We start from the raw sequence: 21,832 nt of genomic DNA, 5'->3' as shown, positions 1-21,832 counted from the left end.
CTTACTGTCTGAGGACTGCATAGCAGTTTCTGTTTGATAGTCTTTAATTAATATTTCTGTCTGGTAGTGTTTAATTTATAGTCAATGCCACCTGTTTAGCATGGGTAGCTGTTTTTGTTTCCAACACTTAATATATTTCATTCCACTTGTTAATAATAACCAAAATTACCGGAGCCAAAATGGAAACTTATATGGGGACCCCCACAATCTAATGGAAGTTGTAATTTAACATACAGGACCCATATCTTCATATATGCTGACGGTATGTCCTGTATGTTTCATTTAGCTGATGACATCCAATAAAATCATTACCCCAAGAACCAGATGCATAGCATCTTTTAAGGTTTTCTTGGAATGTTTTAAATATCTTACTCACATGCTCAGGGCAATGAAAGGATTCCAGCACCTATTATTTTTCTGTAAACATCTCATGTATAGGGCTGTTAAAACAGTGGTGCAGAAATCCTTACACACAAAAAAACATTATGGTCAGTGAGGATATAGAAAACCCCAAAAGCCATTAACAGATCACTCAGGTCTAATGGGTAAGAGCGCCTTCTAGGTATATTCCTTTAGGTATCTTCAGAAAGACAGATTTGAAATTGCTCTATAGTATTTGCCAAGCAATTATGTATCTGTGTATGACCTGCCAGAGCCTATGTCCAGAATGTTGTCACCAGAGAAAAAGTTGTGATGACCCGCCACTGGACCAATAATCAAGGAGCCTCAGTCCTCACCACTGGCACCTTTAGAGGACATTCACTGGGAGGATGACAGGTGCACACACAGTATTTCCAAATGCAGCTCTCTGCATCAAATGCTATTTCCCTTGTGAGCACACAGAGACCACAGTCAGTTCAGGGCTGGTTTCTTCCTCTTTCTCCAGATCACCAATAAGACTCCCCACTGGCACAACTATAGAGTTGAGTCCTTAGCCAGGGTTCCAAGCCAAGTCCTCCAACAATCTCTCTGTCAGACCAGTGCTTTGTGTCCCTATGCCTCCTTCTGTCCAGACTGTAAGGTAGTTACCACTGCCACCAGGACTCTTTGCCAGCTACTTTAAGGCCCTTAACAAAGGGTGTCCAATTTTACTGTGTAATATTAATACTAATAGAAATGGTAGTTTGAAAAAGAGCAAGGATATTAGGAGTGACCCACACAGAGTCACCAAATAAATAAGCAAGTACTCTCAAAACGTAAATATATCTACAAAGATCAGTCACAATGAAAGGTTTAAATATAATTAATAGTAAATAATAAAAGAAGAAAATATTAAAGTATATATTCACAATGATATCAGAGTTCAAAACAAAGGAAATATTTAAAATAATATTGTAGGGCAGGCTCAGGCAAATAAAGAAAAACAATATCTAAACTAAGCTTCACTATATTCCTGACGGAATTTAACAGAATTGTACTATTCCCTAATAACTTACTTAACAGAGGAAGGCAGATGATGTGGTAAATGTTTTTTCTTGTTGTTGTCAGGCCCAAGACAAAATACAGAATGCTCAGTCTCACTAAGAGACTTCTCCAAAAATATCTAAAATATTGCTGCTGGGAATAGCTTGCAGAATGACATCATTTCTTGTCATCTGACTTCTAGGTCACATGCAAACTCCCCATTGCTGGAAGCTGGCAGGACTCAGCACCTACCTGTAAAAATATGCACACAAGGGCTTTTGCTCAGATCTTTGACAGGTGCTGGAAGTCATAAAACAATTGCATTTCTCCACACTTCAAGACTAGTAATTAGTTCACCCCAAAGACAATAGAGAAAGCTTTCTAGAACAGATTGTGTTTCTGGCAGCCTTGAAACCTGTGAGATAGCATCTTTATGGCCTAGCCTATAAAGTGACTTAATTTCAGATATTTTTTCTAAAGTTTTCTGGACTGAAGTTAACCCTCCAGTTTCCTCTGTTAAAACATACACATTCAAACAGTTACAATAGTGCATGTACATTTCTGCTATCTCCAGGAAGTATCTGATATAGTCTGCGAGAGGCAGATGAAAGCGCTTATATTATGATTTTTTAATATTTGCATTTAATAAAGATTTGGATTTGCGACAAGTTGTTACCATGGAGCTGCTTTACCTTGCCTTTGGATAGGTTAGTATGAATAGTAATTAGGTGTTAGGAGGTAATAGAGACTTTGAAAGGGCAATTTGGATAAAAAATGGCAACATAATGTTGGCACAATTCACAACATGTAGCATTTATAATAGATCTTTAAAATTAGTCGGGAGCAAACTTTACTTCATTTTTTTTTAGCACTGCAAGGAGGTGAAAGCTAATGATAACCAGACTCGGGTCCTGCCCTGGTACTGTGGGACTCTCACTGACTGAAACACCCCCTTACGCTGGGAAAATTCTTGCCTGCTACAGATCATATCCTTACCTTGCTGTATAATAAACAGCACTGGTTCTCCATACTGCTGCCAACTGGAATCAAACTCACTATTCATCAGTTTAACACCCAGGGCTGGCCTTAGTTGAAATGGCAAAATAATAACTTAGCCACCACGTTCCAGCTTTTGTGACTTTACAGATCATTAGTTGAAATGGCACCCTAGGCGAAGTAGTGGTAAAGTGCCCCTTAAGCTCCGCCCACCCCATACTCATGAAACACCCCTATTTGAGCCACACCCATAGGTAGGTCACTTTCCATGAAAGCCACTCCAGTTATTTCCTTAAATTATTTAAATGCATAGGAAGGAAAAAGATACCCGGTAGTATAGTTAAACTGCAATTACCTTTGTGTATGTATTTTCTTCTTTAAATACCAGAGGTGGATCATGGTCAAATAGGACCATAGGTAGTGTAATAGACTGCCCCCCCAGAGCAGCCCCTCCTGCAGCAACCCCCTACTCCCAGCAGCAGCCCCCTCCTTATTTCTCACCATTTACCATGCATACTGTTCTCTTATTTGCTTTTGCAATGATTGCAGATATTGAAATAAAATATCACAAACACAGATAGCCATTTGCTAAACAAACAATACAGTCTCGCAATGAAAACAGACTAAGCATGAGCAGTAAACTTCTGTGCCCTTGTAACTCTCATTCATTGAAATGGCAAAATTCACATTCATTGAAATGGGGTGAAAACCCACATTCATAGAAAATGCATCTGGTCAGTGGAGAACTAAGTTTACCTTTGGGCTGTTTTCAAAACAGACTCCTTGTACACATTTCTTAGGGCCATGCATACATGTATTTGTTGTTTGATTCACCTTCCTGATTGCATTAAATTATATTCCTTATATAATACAGGACCACTTGTTAGAATGTGTTTTAAATTTTTAGTTTTAAACATTCTTTTATTAAGCAATGAAACAAAGTTTATAAACCAATAACTACCCATTTCAGAAAATTTTCAACCGTAAAAGGCCGCTCAAGACTTCTATCATTACAATCCACCAATATTACTCGACACACACAATCTCTGCAGAAGTAAAATCATCTGAATTCCACATTAAAGAGATCTGTAACTAATGAAGAGGTTGCTACTGGCAAACAACTTTACATTTCAATGTTTCATCTACAAATTCAGTGCCTGTTGCTATTAAAGAATTAATTGCCTATATTACATTAAAAAATTGGTAAGCTGGTAATACTACAATAGGGAATGACTAACAAATCAACATACTCAGGAGTGTAGAACTCCTATCCCCCTTATAATGCACCAAATAATCAACAACCATATGGGCACTGTAATACCAGCACTCCATCTACATGGTGTGGGAGTAGAATCCACAGCCTTCTGCACCAAATGCAATTATCCTACTAACACTGCATTCAGATTCTACAACACAGTGTACCATTTGATAACAAAAAACAGCTAGCTGCACATTGAAAACATTTATACTTGTTAGACTGTGTTTTAAATTTGTAATTTTGAACATTTTTCCAGTAAGCAATGAAACAAAACGTATGACTCAATAATGACAAAACTGCCAATTTCAAAACATTTTTACCATAGAAGGCCCCTCAAACTTCTGTCATTACACCCCACCAGTATCAGTCAATAAGCACAATCTCTGCAGAAGTAAATTTCATCTGAATAATTATACATTAAAGAGATTTGTAACTAGCAAAGAGACTGTTACTAGCAAACAACTTTACATTTCAGTGTTTCATCTACAAATTCACTGCTTGCTGCCCTTGAAGAATTAATTGCCTACATTACATTAAAGAAAAAATTGGTACGCTGGTAATATTACAATAGAGAATGACTGAGAAACCAACAAGTTCATAGTTACTAGGCGTCTTATACAAAGAAGGGCACACTAAAGAATGCAAAACCCCTATCCCTCTATACAATGCAACAAATAATCAGCAACTAGGGCATTACATGCCATGCCTCCATACTTCTCAACCTCTTAGCACAATAAGTCTGAACAAAGCCTAAAATAATGGGGGGGGGGTAAAAGGCCCGCAAACAAAGGCAGGTTATAAATATTGCTGTTATAGACTTAGAAAGTTGCTAGAATAAAAGCAGTTGTCTTAGCATGCATTTTCTGAAGGAAATAAAAGCTGAAACTCAAATGTATGACATTTAGTTATTTAAATCCTTAGTGATTTGCCATCATCATTGTAACATTGCGCATACAACTTTAATAATACACTTATATACATGTGCTTACTTGTGTGAGTAAATCTCAGTATTATAACTGATAAACTACTATACTTATATAAATGTAACATGTTACTTTAGTTAGTAACTAGTAATAGTAATATATTACTTTCACTGAAAAGTAACTACTAATAGTAACTTACTACTTTTATAAGTAACTAGCAGAACACTGGTTATCCTTAGCTGTGCTTGCTAAATGTTTCTCAAAGTTACCCTTATAGGATTTCACATGTTGTTTTATTTGCCTATTGAATCTGAGAAGGGTTCTTTTCCATTGTTGGAGTCTTGCCTTAGTTTTCTTAGACAGCAACTTTTTACTTTTATTGTAAATTTTGTTGATGCTTGATGTCCACCATGGCTGCTTGTTTTTACTTGGGGCTCTGGCTTTGATTCTCTGTGGAACAGCCGAGTCTATGCACTTATACAAGTGATTGTACAGGGCTTTAGCATAAGCTTTGGTGTAGTAATCACTTGCAGCTGGGTGTGGGGCTTGGAATGCATTTAGACCGTCCCCTAGAAGAGTATAGTTTGCTTTGGTGAAGATTTTTAGTCTGACTTTGCCCTTTGTGAGTTCTAGTGATAGTGCCAGTTCGAAGGCGACAAATTTGTGGTTAGATTTAATTAATGAGGGTCCAACAGTTGCAGTGGTTCATTTGTTTGCCCTGTTTGTGAGGACCAGATCTAGTATGTTTGTTCCTCTTGTTGGGGTTTGAAAAATTTGTTCCAGGGCATTTGAGTTAACAAAGTCAAGGAATGTTTGCACCAGCGAGTTAGGGCTAGAGTAGGTTTCCCAGTTAATGGTGGGATAATTGAAATTTCCCATGACCAGAGTGTCTGGCAATAGTTGGACTGACTCCAGTTTGGTCAAGTAGGCCTCATGTACATCATGATCCATGGAGGGGGATCTATAACTAGCTATAACTTGAATGGGGATCTTACCCACAGTAATCTGAACTTGGAGTAACTCCATGGAGCCGTCCAGTCTAAATAGTCAGGAGGTGAATTTATCCCTAATATAGATAGAAACACCATCTCCTTTAGTTCTCACATGTTCGTTTTGCGGTCTGAAGGTGTGGTAGGCATTGTAGCCTTGTAAAGCTGTGTTACTCTCTGAGGCCTTGAACCAGGTTTCTGTGACTGCAGCGACATCTACATCCTCCAGTGGTAGAAGTGCTTCCAGGGTGTGTAGTTTTTGGTTTAAGCTCCTAGTGTTTAGCAGCATAACCCTTATTTTGTTATGGTCGGTAATTTTTACTTCAACAATTTTGTTTTTGAGACCTTGACTAAAAAAGGCACTATGGGGGAGGCAAGAGCCTTTGCCAGCAGCCAAATGCCTAGTAGAACCAGATGCAAGCCGTCTCTGGCAAAGCAGCAAGGTTTGTTGACCATGCATCCCAGACTGATAGAAAGTGGATCCCCTTAGAATGACACCAAAAACTAAGCAAATTATTGAAATCGATCATTTTTTGTTTATACAGTGGCATCTCTAGGTGAAGATAATATGCTGATGAAGGCTAGGGACATACCTGCCTGGGACACATGCTTGGAGAGCTCAGTCATGTCTCCCTTCATATAGTCCAGTGAGGTACGTCTCTGGCCGTTCACTCCAACATGTACTATGACAGTGTCATAATGGTACTTGTTACCAAGAAACCTGAGCGCATGTGTGATCTGGCAAATCCTGGCAAAGGACAGGCAGGTGACCATGACTATCTTCTTATCTAACCTGGTCTGTGGGACATCCATGTGTCTCACTATGGAGTCTCCAATGACAAGAAAATTTGTTTTTTGAGTGTTACCCCTTGGGGGATTTGTAGGTGAGATACTGGTGTTGCAATGTGTCTTGGGTTCTGTGGGAACTGTGTCTTTTGCAGCAATCTTTTGTTTTGGAGGCTTCTGGTGTTTCACTAAGTTTTTTAAGAGAACATCTGTTTATGATTTATGTGTTGGATGCCTACTATGTGTATGAGTAGTGGTGCTATGTGCATGAGTAGTGGTGGGTAAGTTGACAACCTCTTCAGTGTTACTATTTCTAGTGTGAGAGAGCAGGGATTCAAGATTCTTGGTGTAGATACATCTCTCGCACTCTGTACTAGAATGAGTTACTAGTAGAGGGTTGTCAATGTACATGAGGCAGTTGCTACACTGCCTCAGGAGACTCAATTCAACAAGGCTGGCAGGAGAAACAAGGGTAATCCAACTGCCCATAATGCTAGGTTTGAAGAACTGTTATCACAAAGTGGGTGCTGTCAGGACTGATCTAGAAGGTGCTCTGTAAATGGGCATTTCTGATAGGGTTTTGGCTGGTGGTTTAATAGGTTACAGCTCACTAGCAATACTTCTTAGATCAGATATTTACTGATGATGAGGACTACACTAATGTACTACATCTGTATCTAAGTGAAAAATTGTTGAAATTTTCTTTCTGGCTATAGCGCAGAGTTGCACAGCAGTGCATGGTGCTGAGCAACATGCAAACAAGCAGAAACCCACTCAAATATGGGCTTAAATACCAGAAGCTAAAAACTAAAAAAAAAATAAAATAAAAAAGAACCAATAAAGGTTCTTACTCCAATCCCTAAACCAATCACCCTTCACCATACAAGTTCCAATCAGCACACTTCTAACCAAAGATGGCTTAGAAAAGGAGTTCAGAATACAACAGCTACTCAAACAGATCCAGATACAGAAAAACCTGTAGCTGCTGCAGCAGCTAGCTACACTAATTTAAGTGGGAAACACTAAACAAATGTTTTAAACAGTAGAAAAACAGCAGTGAGATACTAAAAATTTTTAAATAGATAAAAAACAGCAAGAAGACACCAAAGAATGGTTTAAACAGCAAACAAATCAGTTATTTAAAATGCTGCTTAGTGGGAAAACAGAACAAATAGAATATATGTTTTGCAAACAGTGAAAAGTCGAAGCAATTACTTTGCAAACAGTGAAAATAGCAAAAAGAAAGCTTGCATGCAGTGAAAACTGCAACAAAATGTGATTTAACAGGTACAGTAATGCAGACAATTGCACTACTAACAATACAGTTTAGTTTACAGTATTAAAATGCAGTATTAAATAAGCAGAACACAATAAAAAGTACAGTAAATAGTATAATCAAGCAAAAATCAGGCAACTTATGGTTTTTGGGAAGCTCAAATGCCTCTAGTCATCTGGTATCTCAGCTCAGAATTGTGGTTGGTAGCCTACTTCAGTTCAGCTGAAACTACAGAAATTCAAAATGATAACTGAGCTGCCAGAAATAAATCTGCATTTTGCACACATCCCACAAGGTGCCAACAATTTCCCATTGATGTTATTAACTACTACTTGGATCTCAGGAATTATCTTTGAATTGTATATCTTTTATGTATAAAATGTGCATAAAATGGGGACTGTTCCTCTATGCTGTCATTACATCTGGAAATCCAGCTGAAATGTTCCAGTGATTTCCATGACTTGTGCATGATATTTTAATTGAAAAACATGCTTATGTTTTTTATTATAACCAAAACATCATGCATGAATACCACTTGGCCCATTTACATCCCTATTTAAAATGGGGACATGTTTGACATATAATACATTAGCTGACTTCTTCAAAAACATTTTTCAACAACTCTTGAGGGTAATCCCTAGTCAAAACAAATCCCCTCAGTTCACAGACCTTGTGCTGAAATGTGCTGCTATTAGAAACTAGTTTTGGCATCTACATTATCTGATTTTTCACATTTCTTTTAATCATAGAGGTATGATGTCTAGAAAAATGTCCATAAATATTAGCGAAAGAGTGTTTCGTATGATTGTTTGACTCAGTTGTTATCTATATGCAGACTTACCTCTACATCCCACCAAAAACTGTTTCTTGAGTTACTTAATCTGTGACATTTAAAAAGGTAGTGTTGGAGTTAAAGTGAACATAAAAGATAACCTCCTGAATATATTCCAAATTTGAAAAATGTTGATTTCTTCCACGCTAATAAATATAATCATACAAACGTGGGAGCTACTGGGTCATTCATAGTGACCATTTCAAGTTGATGGTGGCACTTGCTACTGAAGAAGAAAACCTTTTAAAAAAAAAATGAATCCAATAAAGTACACAAATTGAATTTCCAAATCTGTAAAACATTGTTTAAAAATTGCTTTGCTACATCAGTATCTAAATACTGTAGGATAAGGGTTAACAATGACTCAGTATCATCTGCTGACATATATACTTCCATAGGTAAAATGAATGCCCGCATTCTTCAACTTTGACAGAAAAATCACAGAAACTTCGAATGATATAGTTTAAGAGATGGAAATTAATTTTGAATTGAAAGATACATGCTAAAGAGTTTGGCATAACATTCATTTGAAGATATAAGTAATTTAAATGAATGTAAATGATTTTTGTGCACTTATGGAATGTCAGATAAAATGCCAATTGGTGGTGGTGCTCCGGTAGTGTTGTCACCTCATAGCAAAACGTTGTGCCGTTCGATTCTCAGCTAGAGCATCTTCTGTGTGGAGGCATATGTGAATGGGGCATGCCTTCATTGAAGGTTGTGCATCAGGGCTGGTAACCCGGTACGTAAAAATCCACTACCAATCATTAGCGGACCGGAGTTCCGCTGTGGCAACCCCTAACCGGGAAAAGCCGAAAGACACGAACAAGTGGATGATCAACTTGCAGAAAAGCATAAGTCTGTAAAGAAGGACAATTATTATGAAATGAATTCAGTATTTACAAGCCAATGAGAATGCAAGCTGCATCAATATCTCTTAACATAATTTTTTCTTAACTGGTGTCATCTTCTAGTGGGTGCTCAGTTACAACCACAAACTTGCTGTACTCAAGAAAACCAACCCTCCATCATAACAGTTTTCATTCTACATATATATATATATATATATATATATATATATATATATATATATATATATATAATATATATACATATATATATATATATATATATATATATATATATATATATATATATAGATCTACTTTCCTTTGTTGAAATTTCGTATTTTGAAAAAGATAAACAGAGGACCACTTATGACAAAGTGCATCTAAACAAAAGTGCACTTTCACGAATATCGGTTCAACAAACTGATAAAAAACACAAAAAAAAATGTTTTGCAGGGGGGCAAGCCCCCCTGCACCCCTCATATGGAAACTCCCGCTACTTAAATATACTAACTCCGAGATCGCAATACAGTAGGGGAACAGGTAAATTCCCTTTTCCCCACTGTAGTGTTCTTCAGTGCCACAGTGTTTCTTAGCTGTTCGTTGAACCGATAGTCGCGAAAGTGCACTTTCGTTTCAGTGCACTTTCGCACAAGTGGTCCTCTACTTTTCTTATTCGAAATAATGATATTTCAACAAAGAAAAGTAGACACATATATATATATATATATATATATATATATATATATATATATATATATACAGATGTGAGTGTATATGTGTATATGTGTGTATATATATATATATATATATATATATATATATATATATATATATATTAACTTGCAATTCATCTAAAGCTCTCTCTCTTTCTAAAATCAAGTTATGCTCTAGGGAATGAGTTAGTAATGTGTTTATTAGGAAAAAAAGTAATATCTAGTTCCTGGATCTTCTCATATTCCATATACATATATGTGCAATTGCACACACACACAAACACACACACACACACACACACACACACACACACACACACACACACACACACACACACACACATATTCGCGAAAGTGCTTTGTTTAAGTGCACTTTCGCAAAAGTGGTCCTCTACTTTTCTTTTTCAAAATAATGAAATTTCGACAAAGAAAAGTAGACCCATATACATATATATATATATATATATATATATATATATATATATGTGTGTGTGTGTGTGTGTGTGTGTGTGTGTGTGTGTATGTATATATATATATATATTACCTTGCAATTCATCTAAAGCTCTCTTTCTCTCTCTTTCTAAAATCAAGTTATGCTTTAGGGGATGAATTAGTAATCTCTTTATTAGGAAAAGACCACATGGCTAATTAACATTAACTGCAATAAGCTGTCTGTGCAATGGTAAATGTCTGCATACCACTGTCCTGAGATAGCAGTCTGAATTACGCAGGATTACTGCATGGCAAAAACATGTTGAGTAAAGGTTTCCTCAGTGCAGTATGCCTTTCTGAATCTGAGGAATATGTTTTGTAAAAGGAAATCCCTTCCATACTGAGAAACATTGGAAGGCAGTGTGGGGGCTGACTGCTCTGGGTGCCAACCAAACTGACAAGTCTATAACCTATCATTAAGTGATTATGATTGCTTAATGACAGCTTATAAACTGTCCAACTGGTCTTCTCTTTCAAATGTAGCAACAAGTCATTAGCTTGCTATGTAATAACTTGTTGCTATCCTAAGAAGAAAAAAAGCAGTTTGGCAGTTTACAGTCTGCATTTGAGCAACTACAATCACTTGGAGCCAAGGGGTGCCAAATGGATGCATTGCCAGGGCTGTCAGACTCCCATCCTACAGCTCTGCCTGCACCAATAGCTGCAGGGGCATATGATCTGAAAGGTGGGGCAAAGACCACCTATGCTAAAAGTCCTTCCCACTCCATTAACCACACAAGTAACTGCAAACAACACAAAATATTACTGTAGAAACAAGTGCCATAACATAACACACTGAAACCAGAAAAGAAAATGCTTCTCAAATGGCCCTTATAGTAAGTGACAGTTTCATGCAAGACTTGGACGAAATATAGGATTCAAAAACTCTGTCATTTAATTTGAAAGAGAAGACAAAAAAAAATTGTTGTACAAAAATTGTCTTCAATTCATGGATGACTTATAAATGGAAATTAATTGTGGGAATTGACTGTGAAGTGATGTTTCAGATGCTGTAAGGGAACAGGAGAGATTATGCAATGTAGGAGAAAAGGACGAGAAATATTTTTAGTTAAGGCAAGCTACATTGATGTAATTGAACAGGAAATAATTCTGAATATAATTATTGCTTCAAGTATAAAGTATTGTGTGTGTTAATCAATGGAGGGAATTCACAATAAAGAATTGCAGGATAGGAAATATTAATACAAGACAGCAAAAGGTAGCTGTCCTAAAATCTGTGAATGCACAAAACAACAATCAGAAGTTCAAAAACTTATATTTGTGAAAAAATACTGTTTTTATATGTGTGGGTAAGTCCATGGCATTTCTCTGTGGATTTATAGTCAAGATACCGTGCTACTTATTCCAATTATCTGTGCAGTTACCGTTACTTGGAGAAGAGGCTATCACTTATCTTTTTTTCATAAAAATCTTTTGTCTTTCTTTATCAGTATCAGAAAAGAATGGCAATGCTTCCAAAACAACATCCTCAACGTTATCTGATTCTTGCACTTGTATTTCAGAAGTTGAAACTGCCCCCACCAGAGACTGCTATGCCGCCACAAACGTCTGTGATATGCAGACATGATAACATAGGTTACTGTGTCCAGTGCTTTAAATCTAGGTTATCTAAAGAGCATCATCTAATGTGATTGCTTCCCATATGGTGGACATGAGTGCAGTCGAACACACCTGGTTAACAAAGATATTTTGGAAGACTGAAAAGGAAGGACGTAAGCAATGGTTATTTTAATGGAAAGTGCTAAACAATAGGTGAAGGACCAAATGTAAGATGGCAGAGTAAGTGTGTGCATTGTACACATATAAACAAGTTTAGACAGCAAGAAAAGTCATAACATAACTCATGGCAAACCAGACAGCCTGCATACCTACTGCAGATTATGGCAATAGTATTCTCCAAGGTCAACAGCAGGTACAGAACCAAAATAAGAGTAGCAGGAAGAATCAAGGTCAAATAAAACAAATAAATGCCGTACTTAATGGTAATCAGCAGAATGCCACATGGAAGTCTCGTTTATGGACTTGTATAATATAATGAGCACTGGTTGATTGTGTCCAGCATAAGGAAAGGCCTTTCAGTCTGATTCCAGTACTTAGGAGAAGAAGGAGGGACACTGTGTAACCATCTCTCTCAGCCTCTATCAGTGTTGTCCTCTCCCCCTTACAGCACACAAAACATATTTGTCTGTGACAAGCGGCCCATAGTTAGCAGACTCTGCAAGTATGGCTGCTAGAGCTCTACAAATGTTGTGCTGGCAGCTGGGTACCAGCAAGCAGATCAAAACGGGAAAGGCTCTGTCAATGTGGCAATGAAAGCTGTGGTGTGGGCTACTCCTGTCAATAGTTTGGCTCAGAATCCTCTTTGATAGCATATGCTATTGTGTTTCTTCAAATTATGTAGCCCATAGCTGCATAAACTTTGCAGGTGCCTCTGAAAATCTGAAACCCTCCTCTTTTATGCTTGAAATTTCAATTCTTTAGACAATTCAGAATTTGCCAGATTTGGGGCAAGGCTATGTAACATGAAAGAGTAAAGGCCTGACTACACCCCTAATGACCTATGTTCGAGTAGCTATGAGAGCCAAGGAACAGGATGAGTATGAGTGACTGATGTCTATTTTCCCATCTGGGGGCAGTCCAACTCACTGCAGTGATAACTGTACCAGGAGTGTTGAAGTCTGACAGGTGGCATTACAGAGCTCAACATATCATGTGACAGTATACATGTTTCCTCTCCAAGAAAACACTAGTAATGATTATAAACACCAAACTATTTTTGGGAGGGGTTAGGTCAGGAAAGGAGGGCATGGCCTACATGCTAGAGATCCCACTTTCAGATATCCAGCTCTTGCCTCCAAGTGGAATAAATAGACCAATAGGATTCTCACCTTGGTTAGGGAATGAATGAGTCTGTCTCTCATCCCATGGGAGGAATGCATAAGCTGATTGAGTGCTTGCAGAACCAAAGGGATGTGTGGTAGGAGATTAAAATACTTTGCAAACTTGGGGCATGGTGATAGGACTCAAAATAGGTAGGTTATGGTAACAGGGCACATAAGAAAACAGTTTATGAAACTTAAGGGTCTCTCTTGCAATGCTTGAAAAGCTCATAGACTACAATTGCTTGCTAATGGTATATGTTTGTTGTTGCGCAATTATTTGTTTACTATAAGAGTAATAAGGTCAACAAATGCATTTTCCAGTTAAAACAAATTGCATATATGCTTAGTGAGTTATGGGCAGTTGACTGTCACAGTGAACCATATGAAAGCATACCTTTTGTGATGTTAAGTCTGCTGATGTATAAATTGCCCTGAAAACTGAGTTCACAGTGTGATTTTGTTAAAAATGATCGATTCAATGATCTATCCGCATTAAGGTATAACTGGCAGTTGCATGCTACATTCTCTGCGACCACCACCAAGTTTAGTTGTTATTTGAAATTCAATTTGCTGTTGATGTTGAAAGTCTGTTCCAATTTATGGGGCTAACATGCTCTGATTAGATGCATTGAGTGTGAGCTGCTTATAAGTCAAATCCAGAAAGTGGAGTATTTCAGGAAGGGTAAGTGAATGTATGATCCTTATTAATTAATATACCATTAGCCTTTGGCAGATTTTGGATTCTGCATTTTGTAATTTTGTGCAATGAAATTTAGAACTGTGATTGAAAAGAGGCTTTTGACTGCTGTTCTTTAATTTTACCCAATGTGGCTATTCTTGCAGCTGTGTGGCTGGTGTAACAACAACAACAAAAAAACTCACCACAAGTGTTTGCATTAGTATTTATGAAAAGCAATCCTTTTCTATACTGCACTTGTCCACACTGTGTTCTTTTACTAGTCTTATACATTGTTATACCTATGGGGTTTAAGGTTCATCTTGTCAGTGCAGTCTTTGATTTTAATTTTCCCCATACTCACCTTACTGTCTGAGGACTGCATAGCAGTTTCTGTTTGATAGTCTTTAATTAATATTTCTGTCTGGTAGTGTTTAATTTATAGTCAATGCCACCTGTTTAGCATGGGTAGCTGTTTTTGTTTCCAACACTTAATATATTTCATTCCACTTGTTAATAATAACCAAAATTACTGGAGCCAAAATGGAAACTTATATGGGGACCCCCACAATCTAATGGAAGTTGTAATTTAACATACAGGACCCATATCTTCATACATGTTGACTGTATGTCCTGTATGTTTCATTTAGCTGATGACACCCAATAAAATCATTACCCCAAGAACCAGATGCATAGCATCTTTTAAGGTTTTCTTGGAATGTTTTAAATATCTTACTCACATGCTCAGGGCAATGAAAGGATTCCGGCACCTATTATTTTTCTGTAAACATCTCATGTATAGGGCTGTTAAAACAGTGGTGCAGAAATCCTTACACACAAAAAAACGTTATGGTCGATGAGGATATAGAAAACCCCAAAAGCCATTAACAGATCACTCAGGTCTAATGGGTAAGAGCGCCTTCTAGGTATATTCCTTTAGGTATCTTCAGAAAGACAGATTTGAAATTGCTCTATAGTATTTGCCAAGCAGTTATGTATCTGTGTTTGACCTGCCAGAGCCTATGTCCAGAATGTTGTCACCAGAGAAAAAGTTGTGATTACCCGCCACTGGACCAATAATCAAGGAGCCTCAGTCCTCACCACTGGCACCTTTAGAGGACATTCACTGGGAGGATGACAGGTACACACACAGTTTTTCCAAATGCAGCTCTCTGCATCAAGTGCAATTTCCCTTGTGAGCACACAGAGACCACAGTCAGTTCAGGGCTGGTTTCTTCCTCTTTCTCCAGATCACCAATAAGACTCCCCACTGGCACAACTATAGAGTTGAGTCCTTAGCCAGGGTTCCAAGCCAAGTCCTCCAACAATCTCTCTGTCAGACCAGTGCTTTGTGTCCCTATGCCTCCTTCTGTCCAGACTGTAAGGTAGTTACCACTGCCACCAGGACTCTTTGCCAGCTACTTTAAGGCCCTTAACAAAGGGTGTCCAATTTTACTGTGTAATATTAATACTAATAGAAATGGTAGTTTGACAAAGAGCAAGGCTATTAGGAGTGACACACACAGAGTCACCAAATAAATAAGCAAGTACTCTCAAAACTTAAATATATCTACAAAGATCAGTCACAATGAAAGGTTTAAATATAATTAATAGTAAATAATAAAAGAAGAAAATATTAAAGTATATATTCACAATGACATCAGAGTTCAAAACAAAGGAAATATTTAAAATAATATTGTAGGGCAGGCTCAGGCAAATAAAGAAAAACAATATCTAAACTAAGCTTCACTATATTCCGGACTGAATTTAACAGAATTGTACTATTCCCTAATAACTTACTTAACAGTGGAGGGCAGATGATGTGGTAAATGTTTTTTTCTTGTCGTTGTCAGGCCCAAGACAGAATACAGAATGCTCAGTCTCACTAAGAGACTTCTCCAAAAATATCTAAAATATTGCTGCTGGGAATAACTTGCAGAATGACATCATTTCTTGTCATATGACTTCTAGGTCCCATGCAAACTCCCCATTGCTGGAAGCTGGCAGGACTCAGCACCTACCTGTAAAAATATACACACAAGGGCTTTTGCTCAGATCTTTGACAGGTGCTGGAAGTCATAAAACAATTACATTTCTCCACACTTCAAGACTAGTAATTAGTTCACCCCAAAGACAATAGAGAAAGCTTTCTAGAACAGACTGTGTTTCTGGCAGCCTTGAAACCTGTGAGATAGCATCTTTATGGCCTAGCCTATAAAGTGATTTAATTTCAGATATTTTTTCTAAAGTTTTCTGGACTGAAGTTAACCCTCCAGTTTCCTCTGTTAAAACATACACATTCAAACAGTTACAATAGTGCATGTGCATTTCTGCTATCTCCAGGATGTATCTGATGAAGTCTGCGAGAGGCAGATGAAAGCGCTTATATTACGATTGTTTAATATTTGCATTTAATAAAGATTTAGATTTGCGACAAGTTGTTACCATGGAGCTGCTTTACCTTGCCTTTGGATAGGTTAGTATGAATAGTAATTAGATGTTAGGAGGTAATAGAGACTTTGAAAGGGCAATTTGGATAAAAAATGGCAACATAATGTTGGCACAATTCACAACATGTAGCATTTATAATAGATCTTTAGAATTAGTCGGGAGCAAACTTTACTTCATTTTTTTTAGCACTGCAAGGAGGTGAAAGCTAATGATAAACAGACTCGGGTCCTGCCCTGGTACTGTGGGACTCTCACTGACTGAAACACCCCCTTACACTGGGACAATTCTTGTCTGCTACAGATCATAGCCGTACCTTGCTGTATAATAAACAGCACTGGTTCTCCATACTGCTGCCAGCTGGAATCAAACTCACTATTCATCAGTTTAACACCCAGGGCTGGCCTTAGTTGAAATGGCACCCTAGGCGAAGTAGTGGTAAAGTGCCCCTTAAGCTCCGCCCACCCCATACTCATGAAACACCCCTATTTGAGCCACACCCATAGGTAGGTCACTTTCCGTGAAAGCCACTCCAGTTATTTCCTTAAATTATTTAAATGCATAGGAAGGAAAAAGATACCTGGTAGTGTAGTTAAACTGCAATTACCTTTGCGTATGTATTTTCTTCTTTAAATACCAGAGGTGGATCATGGTCAAATAGGACCATAGGTAGGGTAATAGACTGCCCCCCCAGAGCAGCCCCTCCTGCAGCAACCCCCTAGTCCCAGCAGCAGCCCCCTCCTTATTTCTCACCATTTACCATGCATACTGTTCTCTTATTTGCTTTTGCAATGATTACAGATATTGAAATAAAATATCACAAACACAGATAGCCATTTGCTAAACAAACAATACAGTCTTGCAATGAAAACAGACTTAGCATGAGCAGTAAACTTCTCTGCCCTTGTAACTCTCATTCATTAAAATGGCAAAATTCACATTCATTGAAATGGGATGAAAACCCACATTCATAGAAAATGCATCTGGTCAGTGGAGAACTAAGTTTACCTTTGGGCTGTTTTCAAAACAGACTCCTTGTACACATTTCGTAGGGCCATGCATACATGTATTTGTTGTTTGATTCACCTTCCTGATTGCATTAAATTATATTCCTTATATAATACAGGACCACTTGTTAGAATGTGTTTTAAATTTTTAGTTTTAAACATTCTTTTATTAAGCAATGAAACAAAGTGTATAAACTAATAACTACCCATTTCAGAAAATTTCAACCATAAAAGGCCGCTCAAGACTTCTATCATTACAATCCACCAATATTACTCGACACACACAATCTCTGCAGAAGTAAAATCATCTGAATTCCACATTAAAGAAATCTGTAACTAATGAAGAGGTTGCTACTGGCAAACAACTTTACATATCAATGTTTTATCTACAAATTCAGTGCCTGCTGCTCTTGAAGAATTAATTGCCTATATTACATTAAAAAAATTGGTAAGTTGGTAATATTGCAATAGGAAATGACTAACAAATCAACATACTCAGGAGTGTAGAACTCCTATCCCCCTTATAATGCACCAAATAATCAACAACCATATGGGCACTGCAATACCAGCACTCCATCTACATGGTGTGGGAGTAGAATCCACAGCCTTCTGCACCAAATGCAATTATCCTACTAACACTGCATTCAGATTCTACAACACAGTGTACCATTTGATAACAAAAAACAGCTAGCTGCACATTGAAAACATTTATACTTGTTAGACTGTGTTTTAAATTTGTAATTTTGAACATTTTTCCAGTAAGCAATGAAACAAAACGTATGACTCAATAATGATAAAACTGCCAATTTCAAAACATTTTACCATAGAAGGCCCCTCAAACTTCTGTCATTACACCCCACCAGTATCAGTCAATAAGCACAATCTCTGCAGAAGTAAATTTCATCTGAATAATTATACATTAAAGAGATTTGTAACTAGCAAAGAGACTGTTACTAGCAAACAACTTTACATTTCAGTGTTTCATCTACAAATTCACTGCTTGCTGCCCTTGAAGAATTAATTGCCTACATTACATTAAAAAAAAATTGGTACGCTGGTATTATTGCAATAGAGAATGACTGAGAAACCAACAAGTTCATAGTTACTAGGCGTCTTATACAAAGAAGGGCACACTAAAGAATGCAAAACCCCTATCCCTCTATACAATGCAACAAATAATCAGCAACTAGGGCATTACATGCCATGCCTCCATACTTCTCAACCTCTTAGCACAATAAGTCTGAACAAAGCCTAAAATAATGGGGGGGGGGTGGTAAAAGGCCCGCAAACAAAGGCAGGTTATAAATATTGCTGTTATAGACTTAGAAAGTTGCTAGAATAAAAGCAGTTGTCTTAGCATGCATTTTCTGAAGGAAATAAAAGCTGAAACTCAAATGTATGACATTTAGTTATTTAAATCCTTAGTGATTTGCCATCATCATTGTAACATTGCGCATACAACTTTAATAATACACATATGCATGTGCTTACTTGTGTGAGTAAATCTCAGTATTATAACTGATAAACTACTATACTTATATAAATGTAACATGCTACTTTAGTTAGTAACTAGTAATAGTAATATATTACTTTCACTGAAAAGTAACTACTAATAGTAACTTACTACTTTTATAAGTAACTAGCAGAACACTGGTTATCCTTAGCTGTGCTTGCTAAATGTTTCTCAAAGTTACCCTTATAGGATTTCACATGTTGTTTTATTTGCCTATTGAATCTGAGAAGGGTTCTTTTCCATTGTTGGAGTCTTGCCTTAGTTTTCTTAGACAGCAACTTTTTACTTTTGTTGTAAATTTTGTTGATGCTTGATGTCCACCATGGCTGCTTGTTTTTACTTGGGGCTCTGGCTTTGATTCTCTGTGGAACAGCCGAGTCTATGCACTTATACAAGTGATTGTACAGGGCTTTAGCATAAGCTTTGGTGTAGTAATCACTTGCAACTGGGTGTGGGGCTTGGAATGCATTTAGACCATCCCCTAGAAGGGTATAGTTTGCCTTGGTGAAGATTTTTAGTCTGACTTTGCCCTTTGTGAGTTCTAGTGATAGTGCCAGTTCGAAGGCGACAAATTTGTGGTTAGATTTAATTAATGAGGGTCCAACAGTTGCAGTGGTTCATTTGTTTGCCCTGTTTGTGAGGACCAGATCTAGTTTGTTTGTTCCTCTTGTTGGGGTTTGAAAAATTTGTTCCAGGGCATTTGAGTTAACAAAGTCAAGGAACGTTTGCACCAGCGAGTTAGGGCTAAAGTAGGTTTCCCAGTCAATGGTGGGATAATTGAAATTTCCCATGACCAGAGTGTTTGGCAATAGTTGGACTGACTCCAGTTTAGTCAAGTAGGCCTCATGTGCATCATGATCCATGGAGGGGGATCTATAACTAGCTATAACTTGAATGGGGGTCTTACCCACAGTAATCTGAACTTGGAGTAACTCCATGGAGCCGTCCAGTCTAAATAGTCAGGAGGTGAATTTATCCCTAATATAGATAGAAACACCATCTCCTTCAGTTCTCACATGTTCGTTTTGTGGTCTGAAGGTGTGGTAGGCATTGTAGCCTTGTAAAGCTGTGTTACTCTCTGAGGCCTTGAACCAGGTTTCTGTGACTGCAGTGACATCTACATCCTCCAGTGGTAGAAGTGCTTCCAGGGTGTGTAGTTTTTGGTTTAAGCTCCTAGTGTTTAGCAGCATAACCCTTATTTTGTTATGGTTGGTAATTTTTACTTCAACAATTTTGTTTTTGAGACCTTGACTAAAAAAGGCACTATGGGGGAGGCAAGAGCCTTTGCCAGCAGCCAAATGCCTAGTAGAACCAGATGCAAGCCGTCTCTGGCAAAGCAGCAAGGTTTGTTGACCATGCATCCCAGACTGATAGAAAGTGGATCCCCTTAGAATGACACCAAAAACTAAGCAAATTATTGAAATCGATCATTTTTTGTTTATACAGTGGCATCTCTAGGTGAAGATAATATGCTGATGAAGGCTAGGGACATACCTGCCTGGGACACATGCTTGGAGAGCTCAGTCATGTCTCCCTTCATATAGTCCAGTGAGGTACATCTCTGGCCATTCACTCCAACATGTACTATGACAGAGTCATAATGGTACTTGTTACCAAGAAACCTGAGCGCATGTGTGATCTCGCAAATCCTGGCAAAGGACAGGCAGGTGACCATGACTATCTTCTTATCTAACCTGGTCTGTGAGACATCCATGTGTCTCACTATGGAGTCTCCAATGACAAGAAAATTTGTTTTTTGAGTGTTACCCCTTGGGGGATTTGTAGGTGAGATACTGGTGTTGCGATGTGTATTGGGTTCTGTGGGAACTGTGTCTTTTGCAGCAATCTTTTGTTTTGGAGGCTTCTGGTGTTTCACTAAGTTTTTTGAGAGAACCTCTGTTTATGATTTATGTGTTGGATGCCTACTATGTGTATGAGTAGTGGTGCTATGTGCATGAGTAGTGGTGGGTAAGTTGACAACCTCTTCAGTGTTACTATTTCTAGTGTGAGAGAGCAAGGATTCAAGATTCTTGGTGTAGATACATCTCTCGCACTCTGTACTAGAATGAGTTACTAGTAGAGGGTTGTCAATGTACATGAGGCAGTTGCTACACTGCCTCAGGAGACTCAATTCAACAAGGCTGGCAGGAGAAACAAGGGTAATCCAACTGCCCATAATGCTAGGTTTGAAGAACTGCTATCACAAAGTGGGTGCTTTCAGGACTGATCTAGAAGGTGCTCTGTAAATGGGCATTTCTGATAGGGTTTTTGGCTGGTGGTTTAATAGGTTACAGCTCACTAGCAATACTTCTTAGATCAGAGATTTACTGATGATGAGGACTACACTAATGTAGTACATCTGTATCTAAGTGAAAAATTGTTGAAATTTTCTTTCTGGCTATAGCGCAGAGTTGCACAGCAGTGCATGGTGCTGAGCAACATGCAAACAAGCAGAAACCCACTCAAATATGGGCTTAAATACCAGAAGCTAAAAACTTTAAAAAAATAAAATAAAAAAGAACCAATAAAGGTTCTTACTCCAATCCCTAAACCAATCCCCCTTCACCAGACAAGTTCCAATCAGCACACTTCTAACCAAAGATGGCTTAGAAAAGGAGTTCAGAATACAACAGCTACTCAAACAGATCCAGATACAGAAAAACCTGTAGCTGCTGCAGCAACTAGCTACACTAATTTAAGCGGGAAAAACTAAACAAATGTTTTAAACAGTAGAAAAACAGCAGTGAGATACTAAAAATTTTTAA

This window comes from Protopterus annectens, chromosome 4.part0 (genome assembly GCF_019279795.1).
Source record: "Protopterus annectens isolate FY-2018-M chromosome 4.part0, PAN1.0, whole genome shotgun sequence".
Lineage (NCBI taxonomy): Eukaryota > Metazoa > Chordata > Ceratodontiformes > Protopteridae > Protopterus > Protopterus annectens.
Note: the sequence above shows the minus strand (reverse complement) of the source record.